Raw genomic sequence first — 18,030 nt, forward strand, 5'->3', positions numbered from 1 at the left:
TCTTAATTATGCATATCGGTAGTAGAATCTTACAATTCGATTCTTGTAGCCCCTTCCGATTCAAAGTAGAATCCTGATTTTAATAACTTTGCTTGCATCCCTAACATTTGTATGGATCAAAATCATATTACTAATTTAGTCAATTAAAAGTGTCTTATTTTTTCAATTAAAAGTATCTTATTTTTACCTCTCATAAGTCATAACCGTGGAACTCTAGAGGGCACCAATGTCTAGAATCTAGATAGTGATGAGTTTAAATTGACGATATGGTGGTGAATTTAGTTGTAAATGACAAGAAAGAAAAGATGAGTTGCAAAGAGTGATAGAGAAAGATAGAGAGCTATGTCTATGAGGGCGTGAGGGAAAAGAATATACAAATACTTTTTTACAATTTCTTACAAACACTTGGGTAGTTGAAAGTACCTGTTTACCTAGATATTTTAAATGTATTTAAAGATTGTTTATGTAGTTATTTGTTTTCAAAATAGTGATGGTCACGAGACGGGCTTTGCCCTTAAAAAATTGGCCCATTTCAATCAAGGCTTCAAATCGGGCCAATATTTTATCTAAAATTGAATTTTTAGGTTGCCTATAACCCCAAAAAAAAAAAAAAAAAAAAAAAAAAGACGAACTTGAAATTTGGGCCCAAAGAGACAAAAATTCTGCCCAAATTTGGGCCATCACGCTCAGCTAGCTTTGATCAAGTCTATTTCAAAAGTACCAAAAACAAGACAAATGTTATTATACATACTCAAATCACCTCAAACCCACAATTCCCAATAATGACCCTAAATAACCCTTAGCCCAACGACCCAAACCCAAATCACTAGTTTATAACCCCAAATTTATTACAGATTGGAGTATAATTTGCAAGGGTTACAAATTTGGATACAAATTGGAGTATGATTAAGTCACCCAAAGGATAAGGTCATCCCAGGGACGGATCCACCTAAGTGTAAGAAATAAATAGGTCCCAACTTTAATATTTATTGTATGCATGTGGTTCGATCAGTGGTTGGAAGAGCTAATTTAATACTTCGTACCTAAAGATCACAAGTTCAAATCTTGAAAAAATCATTAATTTTTTTAATACATTTGATAGTAAAAAAATTCTTTATTTATATCAATTTTATATGAATTTTTAATACGCTGCACTCACTTTTTATTTTCTTTTATATATTGACCCACTTAAAAAGTTTTTAAAATTGTCACTGGCTCATCCTACCTCTATAATTTTGTAAAATGCAACAATTTGGACAAACATTTGTTTGCATAATTAACTTTGACAATTTATATCAGTAATTGTGTATTATTAACAATAACAAAAAGTAAATACTGTGAAAATATAAGTTGTGATTAATTCAACAATACATTACGAGTACATAATAAAATCTATTTTGTTGTATATATATAATAATAATAAAAAAAAAAAGGAATTACTTCATACAAAATCACATTCTGGCCTTGTTGCATTTAGTTATTATGAAGGAAAATAACTTAAGATAAGTGAATAAGATACACTTTATCAAATCATTGGATTGTTTATCTCAAGTGAGGGATAGCTCAAATGGTTAGAGTTTCTCTCCCGATTTCAGGTGATCTTGGGATCAATTCTCATCACTCTCCCTTGTGGCTCTCTAAACACACACACACACACACACACACACACACACACACACACACACACACACACACACACACACAAAATTATTCATATAAGTGTCCGTTGGTACATTTATACCTCATGTTGGTATAGTAGATGTACCAATAATCTTAGGTCTAAATATATCAACGGTTGCTTGTTATTGTTATTGTCATTGAAGACAAGAGTAGTTATTATTTCAGACAACCTCTAACTTGAAGTACATGTTTAATTATTATTATTTTTTTTAAAAAAAATACTAGGGTGGCTCGCGTGCGGTATAGCTTGTCATATTTCGGGAGCACTTTCGGTTGAGCCTTTTTCACAATTTTAGTTATTGGTAGCATTAATTGTCCGCACACTCCGCATACAACCTCTATATATATGCACACGATATATGGTTTATATCCTTACTATTTAAAATATGATAACAAATTTAAAAAAAAAATAGAAGTATAAATGTCCGCACACTTTTCTTAAGAGTTTACAAAAAAAGACATTTTAGGGGGTATAATTGTCCAAATCCTATTCATAAGAGTTATCTCAAACTTTTTTAAAAGTAAGGATTTAGTTATTGGTAGCATTAATGATGAAAAATATGATAACAAATTAATTTTTTTTTAGGAGTATAAATGTTTGCACACTATTCTTAAGAGTTTAAAAAAAAACAAGACATTTTGGGGGGTATAATTGTCCAAATACTATTCATAAGAGCTATCTCAAAATTTTAAAATAGTAAGGATATAAACCGTATATCGTGTGCATATAAATAGAATTGCTATAAATTTTAATTCAAACATCAAAGATTTCATTCTTCCTATGAATATATATATTTATATAATTATATACACTCCGGGTAATCGGGTGCATGGTGATCGAAGGGTTTTTTTTAAACGATATTCCTAAGTGCATCGTGCACTCAGTGTGTACTCCCTCCATTATTAAATATTTGCTCTATTTCTCCATGCACGGAGTTTTAGGAGAAATTAGAGAAAATAATAAAATATGGAGGTAGTGGGGTAGGCGAAAGAATAAAAAAAAAGTAAAAATCAAAAGTAGTGGAGAGAATTGGAGGAGAGAGAATATGAAATTAATAAAATATGATTATGTTGGGTTCACTAGTTGAGAGGAATGAATTAAATATTGTAAAAACTTTTCAAATAAGGAGATGAAGCAAGTATTAAAAAACGGCCGAAAATGAAAAGTGGAGCAACTGAGCAATTATTTAAAAATGGAGGGAGTATATAAGAATTTCTCTCCATTATATTCCTCACTCCAATTCAAAGTAGTATGAAACATTCTTTCAAAAAAAAAAAAAAAAAAAAAGGAAAAATTGAAAAGAATAATCTCACCTTTGCTCCATCTGCTCAAAACAGGCCAACCTTTGCGTATTTTGGGAACAATCCCACCTTTCACCCCTATTTCTCAAAATAAGCCCTTGACCTGTTTTTTAAATTGTTAACCGGTTTTAGCAAGTGACATGCCACATGTCACTAACTAATTGGCCCAATATTTTTTAATAATTAAAAATAAAAACACAAATTAAAAAATAAAAAATATCTCCCAACACCAGCCCAGCCCCTGAACGACACCCATTCCTCAACCCCTGAGCCGCCCTTGCCTGAACGGCAACCACCATCCTCGCCCCAGCCCCACCCTGCGGGTCTAAAACAAGCCCGCCACCTAAACGACCACCCTCATCTTCCCCTTCCCTTGATAATTATTGTTGTTCATGGTTTTTTTTTTTGGCAGGTTGTTCATGGTTAATTTATTCCCCAACATTTGATTTATTTTTGTTGATTGTGAAATCTATTAACTAATACTAAAATAAAACATTGCTGACATTATCGACTCTTAAACTATCCTGCGTGTAACTCTCCCATTAAAATTTTTCCCTCCAATTCTATGTGTGGTGTCATCAATTATTAATGGTATTTTTTTTTTTTATTTATTTTTAATCTACACTTTTGACTTTAATGCATAAGTGTCTATGTAAAATTCAATTAACCAAGTTTCTCTACTAAATTATACTTTCACATACCTAATTTGTTTGATTTTTTTTTTATCATAGTTTCAATTTTTTTTTTTTTTTTTTACTTAACTTAAATGTAAATTATTTTTATATCTAACTAGGTTAAAATCCCATGCAATGCACGGTTGTTAAATATTTTTGACAATAACATTACAAAATATAAAGTATATAAAAGATATTCAAAAATTTTATTTGGATATATATGGAATATGATTGTCAAACTGGAAAGAAATTATCATAAGGTAAATATAGTTTACTTAAAGATTTTTTTTTTTTTTTAGAAAAAAAAAAAAGAGAGAGAGAGAGAAGCATAATGACATATGTCAGGGAAGGATTTGTTTTTAGTATAGGTTAATAGATTCTAATCTTCATATATACAACGTAATGCAACAAATTATAAATTACAACTTACAAGAAAGATAATTCTAACAGTAAATTATACTTTTAGATACCTAATTAGTTTGATTTTTGATCATCGTTTCAATTTTTTTTTTTTTTTACTTTACTTAAATGTAAATTATTTTTATATCTAATTCTAATCTTCATATACAACGTAATGCAACAAATTATAAATTACAACTTACAAGAAAGATAATTCTTACTGTGCATTGCACGGGGATAACCAAGTGGGGTAGATGTGAATTTTTGCGGGTATTTGAAAAAATTGAGGTTTTTATTGATTATTTTAAATTTGTAATTAAATTTTTTTTGGGTGTGTGTGTTAGAATATATGGGTAAAAGGTATAATTTGCTTTCTTGAATGTTCCATTAAGAGCTAGGGGTGGTACGTCGAATTTGTGGCGTCAGATCGGGTTTCAAGGGTTGTGGTTGGTGTTTTGAGGTGGAAGTCAATTGGTGCTGGTGGGTTTTAGGGGGTAGGGTTCGTGGGTAATGAGAGAGGCGGTGGCGGGTTGCTAGTGGAAGGATTGCAGTGGTGTGAGATGCGTCGTTGGTGGTGGTTGGTGGGTTTGTGGTGAGTGGTGACAAGGATGGATGTTGTGGAGGGAAGGGGGAGGAGAGAGAAGGTGGTTTTTTGTTCTTAACTTTAATTATTTTATTACTTTATTTTTATTTTATGGAGGAGAGAGATTAAAAAAATAAAAAAATAAAAAAAAAAAATTTACCTGTATAACAGGTTGTAGGTAAAAAGGCTTGTTTTGAGAAATTAGGGGTAAAAGGTGGGCTTGTTTCCGGAATACGTAAAAGTTAACCTGTTTTGAGCAGATGGAGCGCTGGAATTATTCTTTTCAATTAAAAAAAAAAAAAAAAAAAAAAGGAGTATGAAACAACTTTGCAACTAGGTTTGAAATTCCCGCCCTTTACACAATCACTCCCCAAATTCTCCTTCAAATCTCTCTCTCCCCCTCATCAAACTCAATCAAAGTTGCGCTTACTTCAGAATCCCAAGCAGAAGGTGAGATTTTCTCAAACCCTAGCTTCAAATTATACATAATTCAATTTCTAATGTATTGAGTTACAACTCTATTTGTAAATTTTAAGTGCAAACAATAATTCTATTGCATAGATATTATGTAATTACAAACACAATTATATATAATTAATTGGCTCCTTTTGGTACATGCTTGCGCATTTGGGAGCATCAATACATTGCATTTTTGGTATTTGATACATAGCTATATGATACAAAAATAAAACCATTGACGAAGTAACAAATTTGCGAATTCAACTAGAATGAGAAATTCTAAATGGGTAGCACCAATGTGTAATAGCCACAGTTGGTTTTATTCATCCACGATAACGATCTTTGGTTGAATTTTTGTATTCTTCATCCTGCACATTCATTAAAGAAACATAATTAAAAACTAATTTAGTTATTGTTGTTATTAGTTTTGATGTAATATTGTACAAAAATGTGTTATTGTTATTTAATGCTTGGTTAGAGAAATAATAGGGGTTGAACTGTTTGTATTCAAGGTTTATTATGTAGTATGTGCTTCAAGCAATACATGGTAGATAGTGTAATTGACTAATAAGGCTTACTAGTTTACGCCTCCTTATAGTTCACGATTTTTATTTAGATTAAAATTGGTGTGTGTGTGTGTGTGTGTGTGTGCATGGACAATGGTTTATAGTGCAAGTGTAGAGCAATAGCATAGATTCCTATACCAAAAGTTTATAGTGCAAGTGTAGAGCCATAGAAGATATTTGTGCGGTACAATGAGAAACTTCTAGAATTGGATTATAGTGCATACCTTTGGTTACATCTTCCAATTATAAGGGAAGGGCACTCGGCCTGACTCAATGTGTTGGATGTCCTCAAGGAGTTCTTGATAACGCTTCTTTACATCATCAACAGATTTTCCACCAACCTCTTTGGCAATATTGTTCCAACGATCAGGTGTATCCTTGTCGTACTTGTTAAGAGCACTTTCAAAAGCCTTGTTTTGTTGTAGGGTCCAGCCATTAGAAGACATTGAGTTAAGCTTTAGCTGGTTGATTGAAGAAATTAACAAAAAGTGAACGAAAGAGGAGGGTAGTTTGTAGTGCGCCCAAGGTAGTTACTTCTTAGTAAATTAAGGAATAGAACAAGGAGAAAAGACAATAATGAGTACCAGTTTGGAAGTAATAGGTGTTTGGAAGGGAAAAGGGAGGTTTTTTAAAGAAAAGCTATAGTCGAGAGAGGATTTGTTATGAGCTGAGAGTTTGCAATGCCTGCTATTTATAGGGTGGACTGGTGGCTGATGGCTGATGCCAACCAGGCAAAGTTTTTGCATGAGGCGAATCTAAAGATTGTGGAATTTTAGTGATTTTGGATCCTAAGAACCACAAAAAATATGCAGGATGAAAAAAGTAAAGCAGAATAGAAAGCTGAAGAAAAATATCTCTAATAATTAATTCATTTTTGTACCTGCATGTTGCTTCGCAGTTTCACAGGTGACAATTTGTTCGATTAATGCCTTAAGATTCCATTTAAGCATAATTACCTCACATAATCGTAATAAGATTCTAAAGCAATACCTTATCAAGCACACAGGCATGCTTTACATGTTGTCTTATTTTAGATAATTTGGCTGCATTTATTTTCTTTTTTTATTCGATGAAATCCATGAAAGTCTATGATCTTTGACTTAGAGTTTAAAATTAGCTAGTAGCTATACAATAATTTTATTTTTATTTTTTTAAAAAAGTGGAGTAAATCACTTTTGGTTTATGTAGCCGACCCCACTTATGGGATTAAGGCTTTGATTGATAAAAAAAATTGGAGAAAAGTTGTGGTCCTCATCATATGTTGTCACTAAAGTAACTAAAAGAGTTTGCATGTATTTGTATGAAGTTTCAAATAACTTAAACCTTATCAATGGCTGAAAAACTATACAGGATACATAAAAAAGGGATAAACATAGGTCCCAAGCTCTTTTTTGAAAGCCTTGCGTAGATCAACCAGTTTGCTTTGCTATTCTTGACTCCGCAGTATGTGAGTTTCTGCAGACACAAACTCATTCCATAGGCCATACTAATTTCATGACTGAATTATAAGCCAATTACGCATATAGGTGATGAATTCTTCGTATAAAATCTTCTAATGCTGCATCTTGCCAATGAAATTTCGCTGGACTTTGTTTTCAACTCCTTCCTAAGTTCTCCAGCTGGCCAGCTTAATCTGTACCATGATCTGATGAGATTTCTTAAAGTCCAAGTTTACAATACTAACTACTTCTTCAGTAGGGGATTGGGTCCTTTTCTTAATCATTTGTGAGCAAGAAGAGCACTAGATGGCTCTGTAGCAATTTTGTATGTGTATTTTATTGAATTTGGTTTCAGTCGGATTGAAATAGCTCAGTTTGTGTAGTTAACTTGCCTATGATCGGTTCTTAGCTTTCGCTGTCCTAAGGTCAGGGTCACATTATGGGCTAGATATGGTTGATGGCTGCTATAATCAAGCTCTTTTTATTTAAGTAAAAGTACTATCTGTTCTGTTGTATTTCTCAAAGTTCTGCGATTAACCAATCTTGAAAATCTAAGCTTATTCATGTTAACTCATAGCAGGATTTGGATGGGAACAATGTTGAGTGGCTCTTGGAGTTCTTTGCTCAGTTACTGGTATTATCAGTGACACTTTTCTCTTGTATTTTCTTGATTTTTGAAACCTTCTCTTGTCATGCAAACAAGTTTTTCTTATACTAAGTATGCATATTTTAGGTGTCATGATTCATGAATACAACATCTCTTGCATGTATCAGCTCTCATGATACTCATGCAATGGACAATATGTCATATTAGCTCATAACTTTAGATGCTCTTGATTCGATCTCATCCCTTCTTATTGATACACTTTAGCAAATAGAATATATGTAATACTGCATGCTACAAGTGTATCTTTTAATGTGATGATCAATTTGCTTATTTATATCAAAACAGTGTTGGAACTAGTTGTTCTGGCCAGTTAATTGATTATGAGATTTGTGTGTTATATTTCTGTCAGCAATTTTCAGATGTATTTTTGACATAAAGAAAAATTAATAGATAATGAAAAGGACTTCTAGTTCAGCATAATGGTTAGTATAATTTTGGACCTATACGCGTATAACACCTCTTAGGTTATGACTATCAAACTCTACCCTGGCCCATGCAATTGATACTGTGCTATCTGCATTAATTGGTTGGTCACTGAACAGAATTTCCTTCATGATAATTTTGACATTGTTTTGGTCCTCTTGTTGATATTGGATGCATGGTTCTTTGTCAGTGGTAGACATTCTGTGATACTTCATATTCGCAACCATTTTTATTTTTTTTACTTGATCAACAACCCTGTTTCTCTCCCCCGAAAAGTGTTGCAAACTTTCCTCATAAGTGCATTTTGTGCGTGTTAATCTCACTAGTTAATAATAGTCTTAATACTCCATATTCACAATGTCGTTGTTTACTTGACAACATTATTGATGTTCCTTTTAGCATGATATCTTAATTTTGATTACTACAGTACTTCACAAGTTCGTATAATTCTATTATTGTTGTTAGAAACGTATAGCTAATACGTACTTCTTGTCTCATATGTTTTGTTCCACTCTAAGAGCATATGCCACTGCAGGCCTATTGGCAGATCCATATTAGTGTTTAATAATTACGTATAGTATAAGGAACAAAGGTAATGGAAATCAATGAGTAATTATTCTTTGGTAAAAATATGGTGCTGAGTGATATTTTGGTTTTAGTGTTTGCTCCTCTGATCTTGTTTTATGTCAACACGGAAAGAGGATCTTTCGGAAGAACCTAAATATCCCCACAAAAAGTTATGGTAAAAATAAGATCATATTATCTGAAGATTGGCTATCAATATGACAAGAGTCTGATTCGCTCTGCAAGTTGCTTAAATGAGCCCCAACGTATTAGGCTTTTTTTTGGAATAATCTTACAAGTGGACATGATATGTATACTGGAAATTACAAGTTGGAAGGTTGTGAGTTGTGACTGCGATTGGATTATTCCTTTGGGCTTGTACCTGTGGCATCTTCCTTTCAGTAAAATAATACGACAAACAAGATCTTATTGTCCTCCCTAAATCTCTTGAGGGTAATAACTGATTTGCCGAAACTAATATTGGATGAAACTGAAACATTCTGTTGAATGAGTTTTTTGTGCTGTATTGCATTTGGTTTTTAGTAAAATTTGTTATACTTAGGTTTTACTGAAATTTATTTTTGGAGCAGTATGACGATACCTACCCATTGACTCAATGTATACTTCCCAGGAATCTCTCTAGAAAATGAGCAAGAGCTGCATCAAGATACTCCTTTACCACAGAAGGTTGGAATGGATCTTTGTCAACTAGTCGTCTTCATATGTAAAGTAGCTGGTAGATTCTTCTCCATCTGCTTTTCCATTCTCCTGGCGGTGGTCCATAGTTTAGACTAGAGATAATATACCTTACAACTGTGCTTTGGAGCACTAAATTTTTTATACAGCCTCATTATACTTTTTAGGCAATGGAAGCAGGAACCTCAACTTTTTAGCAGCAGGCTAGCAGAATGGAATTTTTGGGTGGGCATGAGAAAAATCTTGGATTCTATGTTATTAATGAGAACTGCATCAAGTAAATGGTAAATACTATGATAATGTCACAATTGACACCTTAGATGTAAGAATTGATAATTTTGGAGGGTGACTGTAGATACTTGATAGATACACATAAAACTATACTATTGCATCAGAATATACAATTCTTAACATCTTCTGACAAGTTTAGAGGGTGACTGTTAATGGTGTAGTATGTATCAATCATTGAAACGACATTTGGCATGCTGTACATAATTATTAGTCACATTATTCATATTGTTTGCATTACAATTTGGGGTGATGAATTTTTTGTTTATATGGTGAACTCCATCCAGTGGAGATAAGGGCTTGGACTTGATCCTGCATCTTGTGGGTGGAATACAGGTAGTAGCATCACTGCTACATCCCCTAAGTCCTCACTTCGAAGAATAAACTGCTAGTATTCTGAATGTGTTGTTAGACCTCTCGTTTTCTTTCATTTTGTAATTATTTTTCCTTTTGTTTCTATGCATCCATCTATTATCACAGAGATGTCAGACTCTCAGGAATAATTAAGCTCATTATATTGTGGCAGGTCTAGACATAAATTTTAAAGGCGCGAGGAAAAGGTATTCCATTTCTTATAAAGGGGTGAGCCTAGTGAGTAGTAGTGATGTCAGCTACTTTATCAGTAACTGTAACCTCTGAACTTTCCAAGTGCCTGATACATTGTTTTGAGCTTATTGTTTCTGAAACTAAGGTGAGTATTTCAGGTATGAGGAACATTATACTTCCATCAGTACTTGTGATTCTAGCTACGATGGTACGACCAAACCGCTGCAAGACCTTTTTGTACTTTTTATTTGTGTATGAATGTTGCATTATCACCTTTTCCTTACAGTCACACTCATAAAGGTCCTATAATGGCATATTATTAAGCTTCTGCTCTATTCAGTTCTCGATAGCTTGAGACAAAGGCTTCTACCTTTTATCTTTGATTTTACATTTCCTTCTCCCCTTTTTATCCCAATTGCTAGACAATATTCTCCTAGTGGAACATGATTTATGATTGTTTTTTGGACCATTCTAGATGGCTTTAACCTTAAGCTTGTCTGCTATTAGTATGTTCACAATTATCTTAAATTTCTTAATCTTTCTTTGGATTAAATTTAGGCGTTTAGGTACATTTTCGTGAGGATCTATTACTGGTGCATTCTTTCTTTGCATCATTTGTCCTTCGTGATTCTCTATCGATAATTTTGTTTGTTCTGATAGCAGGGAAGGGCTTACAGCTGTTACAGGTTGCTGTTATTGACTTCATGAATAGAAGATCAGATAGGCATACGGTTATAGATACGGTCATACGGATACAATACATTGGTGAAAAGATTATAGAATACCTTGATATTGCATCAAGTTGATGAAGCAATTATACTGATACGGCTTTGTACCAACGCCTTTTCAATTTTTCATGTTCCAACTATTAGATTCCTTCCTAGTGATCCAACACTGAAGAATTACATACCTTATTCTAAAGAGTGACTGATATTATCCTCATATTTTAATCATTTTGGGAGAGTAGATGGAGTAGTGGAGTGAGGAGAAAAGAATGAGCATCTTCTATATGTGCCTCAAGTTGCTTAGATACTTGGATGTTCTTTGTATAGGCCAATCTGACTTTCGAAATATATGACATACGTTAGCTTGAGGTTGAGGTGATGGAGTAGTGGCATCGCTCGCACCTCGTATCCCTGAGGTTTAGGGATCAAAACTCATGGGACTCATTTGAGGGATTCCTTTATCTCTCCCGGCCTCAAATGAGCCTCCTTATCTTACCCAAAAAAAAATAAAAATGACACATGTTAGCAGTAATTGATAAAATTTGTCCATGGCCTCATATGTAAAACAGTTCGACGACTAATAGATGGTACAATTTTGGATATATGGGGGCGGTGCTACGCTAATAAAGATATCCCCAATTATAATAAATTGGAATTCCTCATGAGGACTAAGGAAAATTAATCAAAGTACTCATTAATAATTTACTAAAAATACGTATTGGTAACATTCTTTATTAATCCGCCTCCAAGTATAAACATCATTCACATTTAGAACTTAGACAATATATAAACATTAAACCAGTGCAGTGATCATAGCGCAAGCAAAGAACACCATACACCTCCATTCTAAGCTATGAGTAGTTTCATACTGACTATCTGAAAGCTAAAAAACCATAAACTACTCTGCAGTTAAAGATTAGCTGTCTAGTTTGAAATTGTTGTCTGAAGAGGCAGAATGCTTTCGACTTCTTGCTGTTCAGCATTCTTTTCTTTCTCTGCAACTTTCCTTGACAACCCAAACATCTGCAATAACAGGGAATTCTAACGTGTTAAGAACTCAGGTGAAACATATCAGCTCAGAATGATGACAGAACATAAGTCTAACATATGATGGAAGGGATATGTAATTAAACCTTATTGATGGTTTTTTTGAAGCATGCCTTGTGTTCATCCATTGAGGCATGGACAAACTCGTCAATGTGGTCCTTTATATCCTCAAGAAAAGCTGCTTCTTCACTCTTCTTCTTCCGGCATGAAGTGGCTGCTGCAGAAGGTGCACTTGCAGAAGGTTCCGTTGCAGATTCACTCTTTTGGGCTTCCATGTTGACCTGTGTTCAAAGGTTTGACACTTAAGTGATTACGCTCAGATATGAGACATTGAGTGAAAATTATGCTCAATCATGCTCATCTAAAAGGAGATAAACCGTATGCTTGCTATACATAGCTTTAGCTAAAAATGACAACTTACAGAAGCACAGTACTGTTTTATTTTATTTTTTCCTCTGGTAAGAAGTGAAAATCATGCAAATGCATCTTTCGGAATATGCTTCGTATTAGGCAAGGATAATTTTACAGCATGATTTAAGATACAGTAATATAAAAGAAGTTATAAACCTTCATTTGGTAGAACTATAAGAAGTTTTCCTAACAAATTTGCTAACTGTATCTATTTCCCCTCAACAAATTTGCTAACTTCAATTCTCTCTTCAAAACACTAAGGGCATAGCAGCTCCATGTATACGTTCCCCTACCAGTCCCTGATCAAGCTTAGTGATACATTTTAAGTAGACCAAGTTATACTAGTATTCTCTAAGAATTTTCCCATTTAATATACGTATACACTTAACTGCACCTCAAGTAACATGATACATGACCAACAACGCTCAACAGCTCAACACTAAGTTATATTGGTATTCTTTATAGATATTGTTTAAGATATATTTACAATCTAACCGCACCTCAAGTAACATGATGAATGTTCTTCAGCAGTCAAAAACTAAGGTGGGCTGTGGCCACATACACAATGTTGCTTACTTTTAATCCACAATCTATCAGACAACACCATGAAATCATATGCTTCCACTCTTACATTTGACATTACAATATTAGAATGTTAGCATTAATTATAACCCCTCCCCTCACTCAACAAGAAAAAAACATTTTCTAATTCGAATGCAGGGTTAATTTCAGGGATTCCCACTCACCCCAACAAACCAAAGTAAGCAAATAAATTCAAAGCATTCACCCAATATCTCACATCTTAATCAAGATGAAACAAATCCCATAAGCAAATTCAAAATTTTCAACAATAATTTTCAACTTCCCTATATAACCCAAAAATGAGTCCTATAAGTTCCCAAGATCCCCAAAATACCCCCATGATATGCTTTTGGTTATAACCTTAAAACCAACCAATAAGCTTATTATGACTGTCTTAGGCTCTGTTTGTTTTGATTAAAAAAAAAAAAAAACATTACCTACGATAATGATTTTCCCATTTTTCATAGCTTGGTTTGTAATTTTTTATTGGGTAGAAACAATTTCCTAACCAATTTTCTTAGAGGTGTACAATAGTTTTCCCAAGAATAAAAAGCACTGCCACCAACTCCACCCAAATCATCACCGCCTCACTGCCCTTAACTTCAAAACTCACCCACAAACCACCATCACCATGACATTTAGGGGTGAGCAAAGACCCAGGTGGACCCGGAACCGATTAGGACCCGTCGGGTCCGAACCCGGAACTAGTCTCACCGGTTCCGGGATCGGGTCCAAAATATTGAATCCGGTTATAACCGGTTCCGAGACCGGATCCTAAAAATTCAGACTCGGTACCCACTGGGTACCCGGTTCAGTTATAAATTTTTTTAAAAAATAGCCCATATATATATACTGATATACACTTATACAACTTGCTAAATTGCTAACCCTAAAATAAAAACAGCCTACAGCCGCCCCTTTCTTCCTTTATCCTCTCTACTTTCTCTGTACTTTTCCGGTTTTCCCCCTCTTCATTAGATCCACTTCTCTCCTCTTCCTCCTCCCTTCATCTTCTTCCTTCTTTCACTTTCTTCTTCCACCCTCTTTACGTTAGAAATCGCTGCTTTATTTCAATCTTAGAACCCTAAAATTGCAGAAGCCTATCACAATTTGCTGGAGGAGCGACTATCGGAGACCACCTACAGTCGACACCGGCGACCGAACATGCTGCTTCATTCAATTTCTCGAGCACTAGCGAACCATCAAACGATTTAGACCCAACAAATTGATTCGGTCATTGATAATGAAAGGTTCGTTGTTGAAATGGAGGTCGAGTATGAAGAATGCATAATATTCTATAATTAATTATTAATTCGAAATTTAAGGGTTTATCAATTCAAAATTTTGCATGTAAAATTTTAGGGTTTATTAATTCCAAATTATGTAGTTATGTAGATTATTAAAAATCTATTTGGTGGGTATGACATTGTAATTCTGCAATTATAATTCTGGGTATGAAATTTAATGTGTATATATGGTTTGCTATTGTCTTGAATTGGCTAATTTTGGTTCAACTTTGTTATTAGTTGAGTGTATATTGAAAATTAGTGGAGTATTCTGGTATTTTGAGCATTAATATGTTTAGGTTTGATTTTGATTTTTTTTAATCATTTTTGTTTGAGGGACAACGTTGATTTTTTTTACTTTGTATAAGCCAACCAAGGACCCGGTACTAAACGGTTCCAGGACCGGGTCTTTAGTTTTACAGCGGGTACCCGGTAGTGCTCACCCTTAATGACATTCACCTACCCAACCAAAAACACCACCGATCCTCACCACCGGAAACCCCACCCACCCCTCATAAGTTCACCTCCACCCCTTGAAACCCCCCCCCCCCCCCAAACCCCGTTAGTTCAACTCCACCCTCCTGAAAAATCTACTCGCCCCCTTAAATTCACCTCCACGGCTCCACCTTCTCGAAAAACCCACCCAGCCACCCTTACCATTGATTAGCCACCTCCACCCAACGAAAATCCACCCTGACCCCCATAAATCCACCCTTACCTACCTGAAACCTCCCCCCAACCTTAGAATAACAAGATCTAATAAGAGACCTAAACTGAAATGGAGATGGTGGTGCAGTGCTTCGATTAGTTTTCCCAAGAATAAAAAGCATTTTTTTCTTTTGAAAAGATGGAATGTCACATTATCCTCTCTACTACTAACATCCTTTTCGGCTTTTCCTCTCCTCCCATCCATCTTTTCCCTTCCACTCCCCTTTTCTTCTTCACTATACATGTAGCTATTTTTACAACGTGTTTTTTTTATTAAAATTTTTTTCAATGAAATATCACGGAAAATATTTTCCATCAAAACAAACGGAGCCTTAATATGATCCTCAAAACTGCAATTCCATCTTTTTTTTTATTAGCTTGCCTAATTAATCTCATGATCTTGCTTCTATACAATACAGGGTAAAATCACTGAAACCTAATTAATTAATCATATTCATGACTTTGAAATTTAAATTACTAAAATCACTCTTATAACATCCAAGAATTGCAGGACCTAAATAAATTGCGGTAATCTATACATACAAATTGAATAATCCTTATAATGCACACCAGATGCTCGACAAAATGTCACAATGAAAAATCAAACAAAAAACAAAACATTTTCTTAGAATGAACATAATCAATTGCAGAAAGAAAGCAACAATTTGGAAAAATTACTACCAAAAAGTAAAGAAAGATCTAAAACATGATTAAAGTTGAACTAGGAGACTTAATTACGGAAATAAAGCAGAAATTTACCTAAAGCAAACGAGATTAATGGGGAATAATGAATAATTTTGAGGCCAAATTGGTTTGGTCGTTGTATAGAAACGTGGTACGGTGTAGTAATCTGCAATTTATTGTGCTTTAGAAGCGTCTTGTGCATTTGTGCTACAGTATAGAAAGTCTTTCTGAGCAAGAAAGACCGATTCTTTTTTTTTTTTTTTTTTTAAAAAATTCGATAATTACTCACCACCTATTATAGTTCACATTTTACTAGAGCAGTTCATGGACGGGAATACGGGACGGCCCGCTAAGCCCGCCCAACCCAGCCCGCAAAATAGGCGAGCTTGGACAACAATTTTATAAAAAATTGAATATTTGAACGGGTTAGGACCGTTTCGCAAATATAAATGGGCGGACATGGACAATACAATTTGTGCAGCGGGCTAGCCCGTCCGGCCCGTTTATTAAAAAATAATTTAATAAATTTTTGTAAATAGTTAAATTATGTACGTATATTTTAGAAAAAAAAATACAAAATAAAGTATATTGGATTCTAAGCTCTTATTAGCTACAATAACTATTTGTTCTTTTTTTTTTTTTTTTTTTTTTTTTTTTTTTTTTTATCATCGGAGACTCATTATATAAGTTCTTTCATATTTTTCACTAACATATGTCACAATTTTAACTTTTATTTATTTCTTTATCATTTGTGTTCAATAAATTTTTAAAACAACTTAATCAAAATAATCGTAATATATTATATATATAAATAATAAAAAATGTTAATTATTGTTTATAAAAATTAGAACAAAGTCCTTAAAAAATAAATATAAGAACAAAGATTTAAAGCCCGTTAGCCCGCGGACAAGCCCGGCCCGTCTACTAGGGCGAGCATGGCCCGTTAGCCCACATAAAAGGGCTTGGGTTTGCTATATTAAGCCCGTTGGACAAAATTAGAACCATAAGCCGGCCCAAGCCCGTAAATGATCACCTCTAGTAATTACTACTAATAGTAAGTTTTTTTTTTTTTTACCACCAACAATTGTTCAAAATCTTAAATTTTATCACCATTTTGCCCAACCGCCCTTGCTAACGTCATTCCCTTCAATTTCCCTCTTTTTTCCCCTTTTTATCTCGATTTCTTCTACTCTTTTCTTAAACTTCCAATTTCTTTCTTCTTTAATTCCTTTTAGTGATGCTAAACCACCAATTTTTCCCCACTATTTAGATCCCACTGCTTATTTCTCTTTCCTCTTTCCTTTTCAATTTTTTTTTGGTAAATTTTTCCAAAAATTATCATTATTCATGAATATGTGATTTCACTGTAAAAGAACACAAGACGAGGACCAAAAATGAACATATATCAAAGACAACATTAGAGGGGCACCAAGCGTTGGAAACCTATTATTTTCAAACTCAAGCATATCGGACAAAAAGTTAGGTAAATTGAGGTTATATATTGATTGTGGTAGATCAAACATAAATGACAATCATAATTTTGTTAATCATAATGAGATTTTCATGAAATTAGAGTTAATTTTCTCGAATGCCTCACTATAATCAAATCCCCAATTTGATTTCAAACCCTAATTTTATTTCAAAACCCGCAATTTAAGTTTCCGAATGCATGAAATAACATTACATACCCTATTCCTCAATTGCATTTGAGTATTGAAGCTAGGAGAATGATTTTTGAAACCCTAAAATTTGTTCTCTTTTCGATTTTTGTTTATTGCCCAAATTTGAGATAGATTAACGATAGTTTTTTGCACGGCAAAAAATTATAAAACGGGGCACTTACATTATTTTTTGCCAATTTCGAGCTCAATTTGGAACTTTAAGGGCTAAAATGACCCCTAAAACCTTTACGAAATAATTTTCAACACGCAAATCGAGGAAAAATTGATTTGGGTGGCAATTAACAAGTTATTAGTACTTTTGGGCTGCAATTTGCAATATTTTCTTTAAATGACTGTAATTTGCAAAGTACAAACTGTAAATGGCGCAATTGGCAAATTTTCCTTTTTAAAAAAAAAATGAAAGTATAAACAAAGTTAGGAAAGTCTTCTCTTGAGATAGAAATACTAAAACTTAAGTTTTCAAAATGAATTAAAAAAAAAAGGGAAATTTACTAACTACAAAAGGGTCTATGTCTTGATGGGCTTGTTTGAAGTCAACTAACAATGCAAAATAATCTGTTGCACAATTAGCGTCTTGATAGATATACTTCACCAAAAGAAAAAAAAAAGCTTCTTGATA

The 18,030-nt window shown here is 33.8% G+C and overlaps 1 long non-coding RNA gene across 1 annotated transcript; it reads right to left on the minus strand.

Moving 5' to 3' along the window:
* Positions 1–5,167: 5,167 nt before the first annotated feature.
* Positions 5,168–6,345, minus strand: LOC110710383. The gene is made up of 2 exons (XR_002509159.1): positions 5,888–6,345; positions 5,168–5,465 (listed from the first exon to the last, which is right to left on the minus strand). It is a non-coding gene; the product is annotated as an uncharacterized LOC110710383 (long non-coding RNA).
* Positions 6,346–18,030: the final 11,685 nt, after the last annotated feature.

The sequence above is a fragment of the Chenopodium quinoa genome, unplaced genomic scaffold (assembly GCF_001683475.1).
Source record: "Chenopodium quinoa cultivar QQ74 unplaced genomic scaffold, ASM168347v1, whole genome shotgun sequence".
NCBI lineage: Eukaryota > Viridiplantae > Streptophyta > Magnoliopsida > Caryophyllales > Amaranthaceae > Chenopodium > Chenopodium quinoa.